The sequence below is a fragment of the Lissotriton vulgaris genome, unplaced genomic scaffold (genome assembly GCF_964263255.1).
Source record: "Lissotriton vulgaris unplaced genomic scaffold, aLisVul1.2 SCAFFOLD_2868, whole genome shotgun sequence".
NCBI classification, from domain to species: Eukaryota; Metazoa; Chordata; class Amphibia; order Caudata; family Salamandridae; genus Lissotriton; species Lissotriton vulgaris.
The window spans coordinates 261,073-279,750 of record NW_028252138.1 but is presented as its reverse complement, the minus strand read 5'-3'; the positions used below and the strand labels follow the sequence as shown (position 1 = coordinate 279,750).

The 18,678-nt window shown below is 47.0% G+C and overlaps 1 long non-coding RNA gene across 1 annotated transcript in view; it reads right to left on the bottom strand.

The window, feature by feature from the left end:
* Window positions 1-3,219: 3,219 nt before the first annotated feature.
* LOC147662652 (uncharacterized) overlaps window positions 3,220-18,678 on the bottom strand; it is a 91,126-nt gene continuing 75,667 nt past the window's right edge. The window contains exon 4 of the long non-coding RNA XR_015305513.1: window positions 3,220-4,397. This is a non-coding gene — a long non-coding RNA (uncharacterized LOC147662652). The remainder of the gene's footprint in view (window positions 4,398-18,678) is intronic.

Genomic DNA, 18,678 nt, shown 5'->3' with positions numbered 1-18,678 from the left:
GACACCCAGCAGGGGGGTGGAGCCAGCGCCCGGGGAGGCGATGGGCGAGCGGCACTTGGCGGGGGAGAGCCATCGACACCTCTTTCTCCCATTGACTTGCCAAGTAGCCCGCTCACCTCCTGGGTGGATGGTGGTGCCGGGATGTCTGAGGCCTGGCCAGGCCCAGGGTTGGGGTCGATCGGGGGCCAGGCGGCCTCGTGGTGGAGTGTTCAAGATGGCGCCCCAGGATGGGCGCGAGGGCCGGCAGTGGATCGGACCCACGAGGTTGACATGCTCGAGGGCAGGGGTCCCTGAGGGGACAGAGGACGTGCAATGGTGGTGTGTGGTACTTGCGGGCCCGGACTCGGGCCTGGTTGGGCCGGGGGAGAGCGGCCCTTCATGGGGCCTGTCCAACACTGACACTTAAACCTTCGTGTTGTCAAATCTATAAAAAAGGTGACCGATCTAGTCCTAGCAACTAAAAGCCAATATGCCTGATTGATTCGATAAAAAAGGTAGTGCCAAGATTAGTGCTGGCAAGAATTCAGGACTGGATCACAGATAATGATATACAAACACCTCTACAGGCAGGTTTTCGTGCCCATGTCAGCACCATCGACCAGGTATTTAGTTTTATATTAATATATTGGCGCACTGTAGTGATTGCGGGAGGCACAATTTATGCTGCCTTTGTGGATTTGAAATCTGCTTTTTACCTGTTCTACCCAAAAAAATCTCTGGTTGGTTCTAATTGACCTAGGGATGCCATTCGATATATTATCTATAGTCGTGAGACTACACAAGGGCAACTTTGCACAGGTGTGATGGGGCGCACAGGGTAACAACACAAACCGATTTCCTGTATCTAAAGGGGCTCGCCAAGGGTGTGTCATGGCCCCAAAATTATTTTCATTATTTCTGAATGGGGTTGTTAATTTCCTCTCCACCCATCCAACAGATGCACCAACATGTGCACGTACCAAAATACCCATACGTATGTTCACAGATAACACGCTTGTCATCTCGAAAACACAGCAGTTTACAGGGAGCACTCACGCGCTTTGAAGATTTTTGCAAGCTCCGTGGTCTTGTGATAAAATCGTACAAACCTAAATTTATGGTCCTACACAAGCATCGGGCAATCAAGGTCAGCGTATCACTCAAACAGACTGATTCTTAATTATCTAGGGGTTACCATTGCAACAGATCTAAATTTGAAACCTCAGATAGATACTATGGCCCTAAAATATCGCCAACTGGCAATGGCACTGGCCAGAGAACATAAAACATCACTTACCAAGCCAATAAGCCCTGCTCTGAAGATCTATAATACCAAAGTCATGGGGCTTTGAAAATCTGACCATACGTTTTAGCCCAAAACAAATTCTTAAGAGGCATCACTGGTCCCCCGCAAAACACCCCCTAAAGCCCCTATACCATGATCTAGGATGTAATCAACTGAATGAGGTAGCAAGGTCCCGCCGATAGCATACTGGTGCAGACTGTTAACCACCCCAGAACTAACACTTTATGCTGCAGCCCTGAAGGATGTCTGGCAAGCGGACACCACACGTAAGATCAGTTGGTTACAAAAAGTTAACAGCACATTGGTCAATATGGGCTTAAGACAACTATAGGAAGACCCTATGGGCACACGGTTCCCGTCAAAGGGAAATGAAAGAGCTTTATCGGTCCATGACTGTAACCAACAGCACACGAAACATTGAGCCCGCATCATTGACAGGCCGTCCTAGAGTTGAAGCCTTGCCCCCTGTGCGAACCATATTGGGATTTTATTTCCAAGCCTACAGCCAAAAGACCATATTTTCAATTTCAGGTGGGCACTGTCGCCGCCCGCCCCCGCAGCAGTCTGTGGGGAGTTCTTCCGATGAACTGCCATTTGGTAGATAAGAGAGTTGAGGGGTGGGACTGCAGTCTCTGTTTAAGGTGACAAAGTCCCGGATTACTGCTTCATGAAGACTGATGACATTTCTTGCTTACTTTTCTGGATACTCCAGCCTGGAGCCAGCCCCACTGCTACCCGCTCTGAGAGCAGTAACTTTCCCGAAGGCTATGACTAAGGAGCTAGAAAATGAGATTTGAAACAGAACCAACCCAGACTGGTTCTAAAACCTTAAGAGTGGATCCACAACCCCCCTTAGAAAAAGTGATAAGCCAAAGCAGCCCATTTTCTTCCAGTGCCAAGGAAGAAGATGCTCTGCACAGCTCTGCAAAGAATGCGGAATGATCAGGGCTGGTGTCTGCTCTACTTGATGGAGAAGCTGAAGGTCTGTCTAGCACCTAGAAGCCGGCCTCCAGTCTGATCAGAAAGGGAAGAAAAGGGTCTGGCCCCGCAGGAGGAGAAACTGTCCAGAAGAAGTCAGCTGCGGTCCAGACCTGCGGAGCACCCAGAATTTGCGGACTGCCATTGGGAGCGAGGCCAGGGCCAAAAACTGCAGTCATGGGTTTCCTAGTCTCAGACGGTCGCCTCCTCAGTGGTGCTTATAGGAAAATCAAGTCAAGAAATCAACCAATGCAGTTCAACACTTCCACAGCACTGAAGGCTGGGGGCTGCTGCCCATCCCACCGACCTCAATGAATCGGGAGGAGCATATATCCCCACCGAAGCAGGATCTGATTCCGGCCTGGAGGCTGCAACTGTCCAACCCCTCCACCGCGTGTGATCCGAACAATGAGGAAGCATTGGATTCCGGTCTGGAAGCTGCATCTGCTTGGATGGCCACCGGACGAGCAGTCCAACCCTGATGCTCCCTGACCACAGATCCAGCCCCTAGGGAAACTGCTGCTCCGTCCATCACCACCACCTTTTGTACCGTGCTGTTCTGTGTCAGCAGCAATGCCGCTGAGAGCACCAGCCCAAGGAGTGCCCGCCACAGCCAGCCAACCACCACAACATAAGCAGGTAAAATGTTAGGCCTAACACCAAGACTAAAACCGACGAGCAACCAAGTCCTGCAGCAGGAGCAGTAACTTGTCTAAATGACACCTGCAATTTGGGTACAAACTCCTGACCTGAAATTATGAGTGGAGATATAGTGATGTGAATTACTAGAACTGAAGAGCTACAGGCAGCATCCCAGTAAATGGAATAGAGAGAGGCCACCATAGTGGACTGACTGTTTTATTATGCGTTATAGCTGCAGTCACAATCTTGCATCTGAGCCCCACTGAACCGTATGGAATTGGATTTTTCTGGGTTAATAAAGTAGTTTCTTTTTTAGTAAGACAAGCACTGGGCTGCGTAACATAATTACTGCATCTGGTGGAGGTCTGTTGAGTTCTGAGCTGGTGGCTCCCACACTATTGTCCTGAAAGTCTAGCTTTGCTTGCCCTCGTTGCCCAGAGTCACACGGGGAAATCATGTACTTGGCCCAGTTTGCAGAGCCATAGTTGGACAGACCCCAGAACACCACTAGCAAAATACCTCATCCACCGTAGTTGGGGACCACAAGCCCCTGGAGGTCTGTGGCACCTGAATTGGACCAGTCACCAGGCTTGTAAGTGCCTTTAGGGATGAGGTTGCGAAGATGAAGTGCACAGTTAATTGAGAAATCCAGAGCCAGTCTTGAAGCGGGTAGTAACCTTCCAAGTCTCCTTGATGGTTTTAATTTATCTGCCTGCCCATTTCTGTCCACAGCCCAAATTCCTTTCTGCTTATCATTTTTCAACTAAGTACCAAAGTCTTGCATCACTCTGCTCTCACGGTGTGACTATGTCCACTTGCGTATTAATTGTAACTTGTACCTCCCATATGAGGCCAAACATAGCCCAATGTGTTTGTAACAGAGAAAGGTGGAGCTCCCACAGGCGAACTTCTCACTGCTTTGCAAATGGAAAATCCATTGATTATGAGAGGAGTATGCATAAATGTTCTACATTGACAGGACTGATCCAGTTTTTTTATGACCCTCGTGAAAAATATAGTCGAAGACCAAATAATCTTCGCGAGACAAACTTAGTCTGTGACAATTACTGCATGAATTTGTAAGTTATGCACCAGACAGAAAAAATATCTCTTCCCATATCTCCCGTGATTGAACTTCTAAAGTGGGATACACTTTTCACCTCTTGACATGCAGTGATTTAACAATTTGGAGCATGCATATTAAAAACAATTAAAAAAGCCAGAGAGTGTTATTGATGTGCACATTCATAGATGGATCTTAAAGATGATTCTCTAAGCAAGCCGGACAGGTGCAGTTCATTTCCGCCTCTGTCCTTGCTCAGTCGAAGGATGAGGAGGGTGAGCAGCTTCATTGCTGCATTGGGGAGTGTGAAGAGAAAAAGTAATAACTCACCCATCCCTTGCTCAGCTTAGCACGCTCAGGCTCCAAGTGGTGAGAGTTTCGTAAAAATATCGCTTCAGTCCCTTGCGGTTTAAGAGGACCATTGGTTCCCTTAACGTTGAGAAAAAAAACTTTATTTGGCGACAAGAAGCATTTGAGGACATTAAATTTGCTATCTGTATGAAAAATGGAGCACTCTGAATTTACAGTGCATTATTCACAATACGAGTGATGAAGTCCACTAAATGTAAAAGCATCATACGGTTAATTGAATGATTGTGTCTGAAAAGAAGGTCATAGTGAGTCAAAATGAATACCATTGAGATGGATAACAATAAACATCTGCTATTCAGTGTCAAGAAACCCTTTGGGTGAACGTGCGCTTTACAAATACACGTTATGTTATGTTATTGTAGAATATACTTACTTCAGGTTTATTCCAAACGCTAAGCGTGCTTTTCGAAGCAGCTCCAATGAGTAGTCGGAGGATATGCAATACATACCAGGCCAGCTCTCCTCCAACCCTTCCACCCACCAAAAACAGAGATTGTGTGTGCATCCAGAACAAACACAAAACAACCAGGCCTAAGGAAGGGGCCTACCTCCACCCTGGCAGCCACTGAGCACACAGCACATCTTTAATTTTCAAGGTAAGCTATTGTAAGTGTCCAAAAACAGACATAAGTAGAAGCTTCCTCCACAACAAGACAGAAACTACCAGAGAAATCTGCATCGAAAGCTGGAGAGTACCCAAAGCCCAACGTCACTCAGATCAAAGCCACAGAGATGAGGAGGATCAGAGGCGTTCCTCGCAATGAGGACTGGACAAAGCGATGAGGGGCTTGCAGTTGAAGAACATAGAATAAATAATTCCTCCCTGATCCAAAACAGCTCAGTCGGGGAAGGACCGTCCATACAGGACATCATGTCGTCTCCAGGAGGCGAGAGGGCACAGGGTTGCTTTCAAGGCTACATTGTCCATACAGGACACCGGCTCCAACAGGCTAGTGAGCAGAGGGCGGCCCTCAGAGCAGGACTATCCATACAGGACACAGGTTCCAGCACACTTGTGGTCAGTGTAGGAGAGTAGGGTCTGCAATCCTATGATCACCCGGACTTTTTTGATTTTGTTTCACTGGTTTACGACTTTCTTGGGCTGTGGGCCTGCCAATCAGACCCACAGCCTAGCTGTTCTCTCGCTAAATTCATGTGTACCTTAGGTGCATTACCCAATTGGAACTGGGCCACCCTGTCAGACCCTGTAACTCAGGGCGTCGGTGTACCCAGGGCCTACCAGGGGCTGAAGCATGTATTGTGCCACCCCTGGATGGCCATCTAAATCTGACACAACTGGCTGCACGACAGCTGGGGCCACGTGGCGTACTCGCCCGTTGCTGTAGGTGTAGTATCCCTATACCTAACCTTAAAATGGACACCCGAGTTCCTCTCAGTCACTCCTATGGCAGGCCTTGACAATCCTGAAGGCAGAGTGCATGGAACCGTGTGAATTGGGCTCTGGCACGAGCCGAGCCCGGTTGCAGCTTGCGGAACCAAGACCCAATGGCTGTTCCATGATAACGCGTATCATATCGGTAACTTCGGTATCGCGTTATTAAGACAGGTCGACTAAGGCGTCATACGAATCGGGCTGCTGCCCCCTCACCAATTCTGGCGACGAGGTTAGCATTCCGCCCTTCTAGAGGGACACAACATGTACGTAACTGTGAACCCCGGTTAAAGTTAACTGAAGCCTCAGCTCCACAAAATGGACGCTGCCACCACAGACACGAGTCTGACCTCCTGCTGCTGGGAGTCCTTCCAGCAAGGAGAGCTTGGACAAAGGGTTTCCTGTCAAGGGCGGTGTTCGCACCGTCCCAGACAGGGTTTGTGTATTCTGGGTAGGTAGGGCTTTGCAAGAAGGTGACTGCGGAGTGGCACCCCGGTGCTCACTACGCATCTGCCGGCTAGAACCAGTTCCAGGGGCACGCAGCCCCTGACCTGGGGAAAGTCCAGCAGGGGGAGAGGGGTGTAACTACCCCCCTTCCTGGTCCCACCCTTAGGGCAGGACCTAGTCATGTACCCGCCCCTTTCTTTAGGATAAAGGCCGGAGCGGGGACCCTTCCAAATTAGATCATCTTTGAATCAAGAATACTTTCTACGAAAGGACTTCGAGACTCTTCTCAAGATTTCGCCCTTGTGGCTAAGGAGTAGTCACCCTGCACCAGCGGGCACCATCTAAGAACTCTGCGGTTTGCTGCAAGTCCTTCCTCAAGGATCCGACGGCCCAGCTCAACGAGAACCGGCTTCCCTGGCACCTCTGACCTCTACCCACGTCGTCAGCTCAGCTGAGATCTGTGGGTGCGACGAGACCTCGAGGGACCGGCCATCATCAAAACCTGCACGCTTTCTTAATCAGCACGACCATCGAAGCAATTCTCTGGTGAGTGCTCTGGGGTCCGAGAAGCCCCGACCCTGAGTAGCTCCAGCACCGAAGTGCAGTCTCCCAGCATCTCCACGATCTGCGTGGGGCCCTTCTGCTCGCTGCTCAGCACGTTGTCTGGTCACTAGCCGTTGGCTTGTGCCCTTCTTTGACGACATCCGACAACCAACGCTGCTGGTCTGGTTGCTCCAGATCGGCCCTTGCTCCCTTTTCCAAGAGGAGCACCCCGGACCCTCCTGGTCCACTCAAGACGCCATTTTAGGCCCACCACGTGGCCCTGAAATCTGCCAAGGCTTGTTGCCCCAATCCTGGGCCCAGCGACGCCGACAGCATCAACCTTCGTGGGACAGCTCGCACCTCCATCCTGGTCGCCGACAACGCCTCCTGGTCCGTGAGACTGCCGAGCCTAGCGTCGCCCACTCACCTAGTCGAGGTGACTGCCATCCGGTGCCTTCCTGGTACCCTCCGACTACTGGCTAGTAGTACGAACTTGGTCCCCTCGGCTTTCAGGTATCAACGACTGATCCAGGCTTGGATCTCTACGAACTATTCATCACTGGTCGCCGGCCAGCAAATCCTTTTCTTCCGGCTCCTGGCTCGTCAGCGAAGACCCCCGACGCCTGTAAGACTTGTGCAGCCGCAGCCCTCGTGGCTAGGTAACTTCGGCATTTCGGTGCCTGCATAGCCTCCTTACTCTAGGGTCCAGAGTCCCTCGCTTCCGACTTGCCTTATCGGGTTCGCCCGAGACCACTAAACTTTCCGTGCCCTCGGGCACTTGTTTTAAATTGTGCACTTGAAGTATTTTCTAAGAGCTTTTGTTCTGTGCTTAGTACCCTGTCCTCATAAAGAGTACAGGGCTGTTGTGATTCTTAATAAATATACTGTTTATTTTCATAACACTTGTGTGGTGTCCTTTCACTTGGTGTTCAAGGGGTATGTGATGGTATTACAGCTGGCTTAACACGCCCTCTAGAGTTTAGCCCGAAGACTGCTCGTATCCACGCTACTAGGATAGCTGGTCTAAGGTTGACTTACAACCGATCACCATAAGGGTCGTTGGAACGATACATAGTGGTCGCTAGAATAGCGAACGCTGCATATCGGGCCAACTTCTCACAGTCAGTGACTATGGCAGGCAGGTGGGTAGCTTACAAGACTGGACTGTCCACCCAAGACACCTGAGATCCCCCGCGGGCTGGTGGACAATGGGCTGCTTTTATGGTGGGGTGGACCCGGGAAACCACTTATCACTGACCATCGAAAACACTCCTGTGAGAGCCCTGCGCAGTTTTCATTTAGATGCAGAATAAATGACTGACTGAAGCATTTCAATAGCGCACGTGACTCCGATGAGTCTCTTGATGCCGACAGAAGGGACTTGTAGCTGCAGATAAATATAGCTTCTAGGGAACTGTGGCATCTTAGCAAATCAATTTGGAAATGTGCGAGTTAAAGTCAGCTGTTCTGTGAACTGGATCAGACTTGCTTGCTGCACTTGCTCTCTGTAATGCGGCTTGGAGACTTTAAAAAACAAACAACAAAAACAATCAAGAGTTCCTTTTGGATCCCACCATGCCCTGCATAGCAGTCCCTTGGCCAACTGCTCTAGGTAAACGCAGAGCCTGCCAATGCCATGCAAAACAGATCTCACCCAACGTGGCTTTAAAAACATGGACTAAAGCGGTCAGGTTCAGGACGTCTGCTCCTGCTTTTATTCTCAGTGGAAAAAAGTGAACACATGTTGATCCAGAAGAAAACAGATTCTTAGACCAACCACCCTAACTAACTCTTCACTCTTTCCCTCCACCCCATACTCGTACAGTGCCTCGGCTGCCATACACTTCAGACCTCGCCCCTTGACGTGCGAGGCTCCTCAGACGGCAATAACTGCTGCCCATTTCATTCAACGTTCACCTCAGCCTCTGGAGCAGGTCCTCTGGTCCAACTATTACATGCAAGCAAGGACGGACAGTTTACAGAGGAAACCAGTGATCAGAAGCGTTGTGCGGTTGCAATGAATGAGGGCCAAACTGACGAAGAAGAGGTGACCGCTGGCAGAGGAGAGCCGAGGGTGCCACAGTCTGGTCTTCTGAACCAGCGGCACTGGTGACCAATGCTGGCCTCAGGGTGGATTCAACTGCGACAGCGCCACCCTTTTACGCGGTGTCGCCATCATAGTTTCATCAACTTCAAAATAGGATTTTAAAAATCCTTATTGGACTGTAAGTGGTCTGCGGGCAGAACTCAATATGTTCCCATATGGATGCCCTCAGGCCTTCAAGGCGCTTGTACCAATCGTCTTGCACAGCTCTGCTCTAAACAGCCGCCTTATCCCAATGTCCAGTGCCATCGCAGGCGATGGAGGGGAGAGCGCTGCTGTGAGGTGGCGGGTCCCTGAGCACATTTCCACCTCAGCTTCATACCGCTGTCTGTTGGTTCCCAGCCCTAAAGGCCATGAAAACCTGGCTCTTACCCAACTAGCCGTCTCCATGCACTCCATTCATCGCCGTAAGATCCTATTAGGAAAAGCCTCTGACGCAGCATGAACATAAAATGCTGCCTCGTGACACAATATTTATCAACACTAGGGCAAACAGTCTATTAAACAATTACAGCCTGGGTTAAAAAATAGGCAGGGTAAATTTTGCGGTTAATTTTTGAAGTTTTGCAGAGTTCACAAAGTCAGAAACTCGTCAAAGTTGCAAACTTGGAAAACTACAAAATTCCACTTGCAAAATAATTTTCTCTAATACAAGGTTTAAAAACACAATCCTCCTACTTAAATTCAGCTTTTGTCCAGTAAAAAAATGTCTTTTCGCAAAAGAAAAAAATCTCACAACTTCATGGGTTGGAAAGGGTGTGTGGGGCCTCTAAAGTTTGAAAGAAAAACTAATGGAAAAAACAGAGCTACTCAGCTGTACACCTCTCATAAAAACAACAGATAGCCACATCTAATTAAGCTAAGCACATGACTCCGTTTGGTTTCGCCTAAGGAAAGGTAAGTGAAGTTTCCACAGTGGGTGTGTGACGCAACACAACACATGCCATGGAAGCATTGTGTGACTAAAGGCCCACAGGGCGGTGATGACAAAGACCGGACAGGTTTCACTGTAGCCATAAAAAGTAAGAACGAATTGACCAACAACACAATGAACACAATAATATCATGTCTTCTAAAGAAAGTGTGCTTCAGACACGCCTTTAAGCTAAAAATGTGTACAGTTGTGCCCCTTTACGAACTGCCTTGTAAAGGTCACCCCTGTGGCAGAGGTTAGTAAAGGCGTCACACAGCAAAGGCACCTTGAGACGAGTCTTCTCAACATAGAACTTTGTCTAAAATCACAGGGATACCCTAAATACACATCACTAGCAAACAAACATACCAGGCCACGGAATGAAGAGAACTGTTTCAAAGTCTGTTGATTACACGCATGGAGTAATTTGCACATTCACCAAAGATGTAAAAAGAAACAGGACTCCATGAATTAAAATAGGGTCTAAATCCTTAAATTAAAATAAGGTCTAGATCCTTATATTAAAATAGGGTCTAGATCCTTAAATTAAAAGAGGGTCTAGATCCTTAAATTAAAATAGGGTCTAAATCCTTAAATTAAAATAAGGTCTAGATCCTTATATTAAAATAGGGTCTAGATCCTTAAATTAAAAGAGGGTCTAGATCCTTAAATTAAAATAGGGTCTAGATCCTTAAATTAAAATAGGGTCTAGATCCTTAAATTAAAATAGGGTCTAGATCCTTAAATTAAAATAGGGTCTAGATCCTTAAATTAAAATAGGGTCTAGATCCTTAAATTGAAATCGGGTCTAGATCCTTATGGCGGGCGGTGGACGTTCTAATAAGATACATCTGAAACACAAGAATGACACAGTTGATGCAGTTTAAGAGAATCACTCCAGACTGCAAGATGAGTCCAGAATAGACCACAAAGCACACGCCTCAACCATCTATGGATGGGATCTGAGCCCAGGGAGGGTACGGTGCCACCACGCGGGACCACAAGAGAACATGTCAGCAGGAGTACGCAAGGGTATTGATCTCATGAAATAGATGGTACCACATGCACTTGCCAATCAAGGAGTGCTGGAGTCAATTTAGTGATTGTAAGAGTGGCATGGAGCAGACACTTCAATAGCTTGAAGTCACCTCAGTACTGAGGAAGCCATCTTGGCCATTGAAAAGAGAAGGCGTCCGCCTATGCCATGAGTGCTGGCGTCAGGCTACACACGTCATTACTATTGATCCTGCTAGGCAGGGCAGCTCTGGAGGACACCACACGGTGACGTATGCCACAAATTACATACATATGCTGGAGTACGGTGCCCACTACTGCGCGTAACTCGAAGAGTCATGTTTGGACTACTATTAGAGCATAATAATTACACCCCTTAGCAAAACCAACAACATCCAGTGGAATCCAGGCCAATACAAGAACACTGCCTCCAATACAGAGCACGGGTAAATTACAGCTGCTATACGTTTCACAGTGCCGTCACACTAATCCACCTGCGTATAAAGGACTAAGTTGGGCGCCATCTTGCTGAACTAAAAGTATTGTTTCCTTTAACTGGACATTCGTGTTTCTAGCATCTAGACAAAACACTGTAAGGCTGGCGAGATCAGTGCTGTAAATCAATCAATCAACAAAATGCATATATAAACAATAATGCCAATCAACAGGCTTCCTACTTTGACTATTTTCAGGCCACCTCCTATCACTCAGGCTGAAACACTCTGCCTTAATTACTTGCCTATCACGACATGTGCAAAACTTACATCAATCCAAGATCAACTATTTAGATAAAGGTATATATCCAATATAGAATAACGACTATGCTTGGATTGTGTTTTTATATAGCATGAACATGGTCCAAGAGAACCAAATATATAATATATAAATTTATATATATATATTTAAATCATTTGGTTCCGCTAGCGCTGAAACGCCGCCTTGACCCAACCTCTCACGATGGGGGCTCGTGCTGGGTGGCGAGCCCTGCAATTATTTCGTATTTCCACACACTCCTCACGGTATGAAAAACACGAGCCCAAATGCATCAAAAGGTTTTATTTTAGCAAAAACGGCAACAGATTAACTCAACGCGTTTCGGGATAGTCTCCCTTGCTCACGAGTCAAGTGTGCATGACGGTTTGGCCAGCCCTTTACAGCCTCATGGAGAACACGCCCAGCCTCCCAGGCCCTGCCTTAGCGGATAAACATGCTCATGCAGCGTCGTGATTGGCTGGGAGAGTCCAGAAGCCAGGGTGGAGAGGCGTTCAGCGGTGCGGCAGAGATGGTAAGTTTCTTTTTTTAAATACGTTCCCCCTACCCACCATCCCCATTCCAAGGCAGCCGCCACTGCCCAGAATGACAGGATTTTGAGCGAAGGTCGGGATTCAAACTTGGCTCCCTAGTCCCAAAGACGGCAGCTCAGGCCGCTAGGCTATAACTCACCCGTTGACTGATGGTTGTGTTTAGTCAGCTTTATGCTGAACAGTATCACCTCAGTTTCAACACTATGGTGTCACGTGGCAGCAAAACGTGCAAGAAAACAAGAACATCGCACCAGAAACATCATGTCGAGAGCGCTATAGGTTACAAGGATCGGCTAATGGAATAAAGCACTGAGAATGCCCGATTTCAGATTACATGCCAACAAAACCTAACTTCAAGGAAATTTTCTAATTAAGAGCCCAAAAAAATTGGAATGGGCTCTTGTTAAGGTAGCCCCCGATAGAACGAGACCACACAGATGGAGTCTCAGGGACTAAGTGTTTATGTCGCAAATCGGACAGCATATAGGGTAGGGGCCAACAGCTATGGAGTTCATTAAAAAACAAAAGACTTTTTGCTTGGTGGGCTTTCGGAAAAGATGAGAATGTGTAAAACAAGATGACCATCGCTACATGTAAGTGGAGATATCCTCTTCTAGTGTAACTGGACAAACAACTAAACTAATTGTACCCAATGTACTGGATTCACTATTAAGACAATCACTCTTGCACAAGTTAACACAGACCACACCAAGGGTAAGTGTTGGCACATGCAAGATGGGCGCTCAACATGTGACAGCTTGGAGTTTTCTCCAGCGTATAGTTATCAGGTCTCCTGCATTTTAGACTAAAACACGCTTTTTCACTCAATTATGAGTTATTTTTGTTATGGCTCCCAGCTGGCCTTAGAGACCAAGGCCCTGAATAGGAGCAACCCAGAAAATTGCAATATGTTCGTGAACTCCTATTTCCGTATTAATCGCAACTATTGGCTTTGTGATAAATATCGGCAGGTCAAACCAGTCTATGCTTATTGGTGTAAAATGTCCGGTGTTTACTGAACATGCAGATTTTATTGTGATAAGTACCAAAAAACAACAGGTTTCTCAAAAACTAGCAAGTGTATACTACTTATCGCACCCGCCAAATTCCAACCAAGCAGAGCCGGATTTGATCAAGTGCGATACATACTACACCAGTTACTGGGCAGCATTAAAGGAGGACACTCAACAACTAACAGTAGAGTAAAGCAGCCGAAGCTGCACTGATCGAGCCTCTGCTTTTTAATCTTTACCTGTTCCCCCTGCTGAGGCGTATCCGCTGTCTTGGCTGAGAAGGAATACAACCAGGCAGAGGGTCAGGCACAGAATCCTCTTCATTGTGTCCATTTGAGAGAATTGCGTGGTGGAGTCAGGAGCCATGGACCAACCACACAACCTCTGGTCTGAGAAGGCAATTGGGCTTGTCCCAGTCCTGTCTCTCAGGACCTCCTCATCGAACTAACGGGAGGTACTCTTCGATAGATCGCTAGTCTGATCAACATAAGACTCTGTTTTGTCCATCAACAACAGAAGCGTGTCTTGTTCTACTATCCCCTCACGGACATTAAGCCATGCTTGCCTAGCTGGTATCACAACTGGACTATGCGGTCATCACCTACCCAGGTCTACGCGAATACAGACTGTGCCGCTTTTAATGTCTGCAGAGTTCGGCAGAGTGCTTAGTTTACCAGGTGTAGTACAAGGCCCAGGCCTCCCCGCACTGGCACGCACAGGAAAGACTACCCTGCATGACAGCCAAGATGATGCACTAGAAGAGGCAGAGAAGAGATACAGGCAGACATGCATGGGAGGAAGAGAGAGTAGGAATTCCATGGCACAGTAATAGAGGGTCAGGCATTCTGTTGAACAACAACTTTGTTTATTCTGTATAGTAGACATTACCACAACACATCATTGCCAACAGAGAAGGTCACTGCACACCGCTCAGGACACTAACTCTGATGTTTGTAGCAGGGATACACTGATTCGGATGACTTTTGATGGGCATATTTTCTGGAACCCTAAATCGAAATGCTACTGTGTCCCCTTAAATTGGACGCATGGTGGTATTTTTCGCGGCACTTGGAACATATAAGCAGTATTTATGTTGTAAAATGAGAGCTGGCTCTGCTCTCAGTGCCTGTAAGACCGGAGATTTGCCTGGAACGAGGGATTGCAGTGATCTCTGATGCTTGCAGCTGATATCTGCTGCTTGCCCTATCTGTACTAACCGCGACTGCATACTACGGGGACAGGGCGACCGGCAGCGTTCAGTGTTCACCCCTGCACGCTTACACAAATGCTTATCACCAGCCCTGGTGACCACTTCCGTTCTCCAGGTCTGGTCACGCCTTCGGGCATGAATCTGTGAGTCTGTCCTGGTACTGGGCAGAACCATGGAAGGAGCGTTCATGGGAGGAGTTTAGTGATGTTACAGGTACAAAGAGGGCTCGGTCTTGGAAACATGCTAGCACTTGATCTTTCCTTGACAAGATGACGGAAATTCTCCTGCACTCAGAGACCAGTCTCCATAAACCTTATTCCTAGAATGGTCTTCCCTTTAAACGTAGCCTGTGCCTCTCTAATAAAAAGACAACTGACGTACATGTGTACGCGCTCTCACAAAGTTCCTGCCCCATGCTTGTTAGTCTTCCTCTGCTTTCATACGCTTATGTCTCGCTATTAAGACTTAAAAGAACTTATAGATTCCTCAAGGCAGCCACTCCTGGATTCCTTCAATCAATCAGCACTTGTAAAGCACACACTGCACCCCTGGGGGTATCTGGGCGCTGTGCTAGTGCCGAAGAGCCAGGTCTTGAGGCTCTTTCTGAAGTCTGCCAGTGAGAGGGCTGTACGGAGCTGGAGGGGAATGTTGTCTTGGCAGCGATGTGCTGCGACAGATGCGGGGTGTGTGCAAGGGCGATTGAGGAGGAGAACAGGAGTTTGGAGGGTTGGTGGAAGCGCAGTCGATGGTGGATGTAGGCAGGTACTAGGTTGTGGAGGGCTTTGCAAGCGTGTGAGGATCTTGAACTGGCATCTCTTCTGGATGGGGAGCCAGTGGAGGTCTCCCAGATGGGAGGTGAGGTTGGTTTGGGGAGGTTCAGGATGAGCCTGGCTGGGGCGTTCTGTATGGTCTGAAGTCTTCTGAGGAGCTGGGTGGGGAAACCACCGTACAGGGCATTGCTGTGGCAGCGCCGGCTGGTGACGTTTCATGGTCAGTTGGCTGTTGAGGATGATGCGGAGGTTGTGTGCATGGTCGGTCGGTGTGGGGCAGAGTTCTGTAGGCCATCAGCTGTGGTACCATGCAGAGGTGTTCTTCCTGAAAATCAGTCCTTCAGTTTTGTCGGCCTTGAGTGGGAGGCAGTTGTCTCTCATTCATTGGTCTAAGTTGGTCATGGCGTTGCAGAAGTTGGTTTTGGCGTTGGAGGGGTCCTCGATGAGTGAGAGGATCAGTTGAGTGTCATCTGCATAGAAGATTATGTGGAGTCCTTCTCTGCTCCACCCTAGCTGGTGGTGGAGGCTGAGCAATGGGAGGGCACAGACTTCTTGTGCCTCTAACTGCTGACAAGTGTGTATCGGGTTCTTTTAAAGTAAATGAAGCCCTTGGGGTACGGCTGAAGAGGGCAGACTGCTTCCGAAACCACTTCTATGATCCTCATGCCGTATCGGGCGCTCCAGGGAATGAGGTTTCTCCAAGTCTGTGTCTCACGTAAGACAGGACAGCTGAATGAAGCCAGAAGCTTACAGGACCTCTGTGCCAGACTGTACAGGATGAGCTTGGGGACATATTCTTAGAACGCCCTAAACCGGGACCCCACCGGGACAGACCATGATGCATGTCCTCACCTCCGACGTGCATTTTATTAGTTCAGCTGTCCGTACTCAAAGAATACCACTATTGCTTTCCTAGGAGTTCAATCTTATGTGTCCTGTCCTGAGGAAGCTAAAAGAACATGTTGGTACTCTGTAATGTTCTTAAATTATTAACTTGTTTAACTTTATGGAGTTTCACAGATGTTCCTGTAGGCCAGGGTGTCCACTATAGGTTCATGAAAATTTGATTTGAGGCCAGATTTTTAAGATATCTACACAAGATGTATTTAACCATGGCTAATATAACAGTAACTTCTTTATAAAGTATATGGTTATCCTGAATCACTGAAAAGGATCCTGCTCTTGAGGATCTGTGTGGAAATCCCTGCTCCAGCATTTACTCCCGAGAAAGGAGCTTTGTAATTTTTGGGAAAATCACCGAGGAGTTCTACCTTCATACAAGACCCAGCAGACCTGAACATCGGCAAAGACATTCTGTGTGATGAATATGGAAGCCGGAGGAAAATAAACTGAACAGGAAGAAGGACAATGGGTTTTAAATATTTAACGAATGCTCTGTGTCAGTATGGAGTGAACAAAACCAAACAACAATATAGTGTTCTGATTGCATTTTGAGACAAAATAAGTTTTGTAGCTACCTTGCGGTGTTTTATAAATATTTCAAGTGCTATCTACTTTTTTACCTGTTTGAAGGGAATGCAACAAAGTGAAAAAGAGCAGACTGATCAGAGATGTGGTGGCAGATGAGAGGTTCTGGGGAAAAAACATTAGAACCAATTAAATACATTTAATATAAATTGAACTTCTACCATCGAAAACGTCTTAGCTTTGTTGAAACACTGTGTTTGAGGCCAGTATGGTCACTGCCACTAAGAAATAGATGCAGCAGATTTCAATGGAGATACTTTAATGGGTGTATGAAACTTGCGCATTTTCTTTTGTGTAATTACGCAACATTTCTGAAACTTTGAGTGAAATAAAATGCAAATCTGGCCTTCAGCTTTCTATTTTGATGCAAAATAAGAGGATGCCTTTTGCTCTAAAAAACAAATGGTGCAATAATACAGGAGGTGCGGAAAACAGCAATTTGCATTCTGTTCATGCTCCCGCTCTAGGATTTTTACCTGAACAGCCTTGAAATTACACAACATCGAATAATGGCTGTATTTTAGGAATTTCAAGTAACAAGTTTATCGTGAAATGCCAGAAATTACACTGGTGTAAAGAACATTTTGCCTGGGCCTAATCCTGATACAATAATGAAGAGGTAAAGTAGCTGTTTTCCTACAAATGTGCCGCCCGCCCTGTGTGTTCAGGGGTATAAACTTGATTTGTTGTTGCCAAAATGAAATGTTACTGTTTGATTAATTTCTAAGAACACTTTTTTCACCTCCTGCAGTGTTGATGCATCTGATTTAAACTCAATGACCATGCATGCAGCCTACTCTTCACAGGGTCTTTAAAGCAAAGATTGGTCAAGGATTTCTGGAAGTCTTGAAATGCAACTCCCAATATATGTGTTTATTTTCTCCAGTAGCTATATGTTTATGGGAGATTGGGATCCTCTCTCTCACAGTTTCCCTCACTCAGAAGGTGTCTGATGGAAACTACAATGTCCCGGGAGTTGGGTCGGGCAACGTCCCTGGATCCTGCAGGGTGGAGACTAACCCACCCATGTATGAAATATCATTTTGGGCTGGACTGTTAAGAGCAAGAACTAACCAAAAAGCTGCTGTTCACACAGGGTTTTGGGCAGATGGACCACGTTTGCGAGCGCATATGCTGCATCGCTGTGTCGGGCACTGCAATGGCATGGCCACCGGTGGCAAACATACAATAGAATTTGCTGCCACGCGTCTACTGTGTCTGCTGCCAGGGTCCTGCTACATGTAAAGCCACAGGCTCATCTCTCCCTGCCATGAAGGCCCTCCACTGGTTCCCAGTTGCCAGAAGATCCACATTCCAGCGGCTTCGCCTCCCCACAAGTCAATAAGAGGCAACAGAACACTTTTCATCAGGAAGAAAAAACACAAAATAAATTCAGCCTAGGAACCTGCCTTCTAGGTTGGCACAGCATCTCAAAATGCCAGCATACAAGAAAAAAAACCACGGGCGCCCATCTTTCTCTGTGTATGCAACAAACTATGGGATTCAGTACCACGAAACATAGGGTCCAAGGGGAATCATCTCAGCTTCAGAAGACCAGTCTGGAGCCGGCCCTTCCTGGCACGGCCGCAATACTCACAACAAAACAATCTACAGCAACTCTAGGAACAAGACAGACAAAAATAACCTCTGATATTTATAGAAGAATGAATGTATATTTATGCCTTATACGTTTACATGTGTCTGTGTATATAGACATTGTACAGTGTATGTACAGAGAAGTATATTTATTGGGGTGCTACTTTGTATAGGGATTCACCAGTATGTGTATGTATCTGTGAATACATATGTTTCCATATGTATGTTCTATGTATCCGTCTAAATTTATAAAAGTGTTATCTATATAGCAATGTATGTATATGTATGTATATGTATGTGTTTCATGTATGTGTGTGTCTGGATATGTTACAGTTGTTAGGAGCATATGCAGGCCTTCATCAATAGGAGTTTAGGCTTTGTTTAAGGATTTGTCTGCATATGTGTGTATTTATGGGTAGGTACTTGTATTCATATATGTGTATGTGTGTGAATACATACATATTTAAAAACATATTTATAGGACAATACGTGCATAGTTCTGCATTAACCGCATGCGCGTTAGCCGGTTTTCCCGCTGCGCGC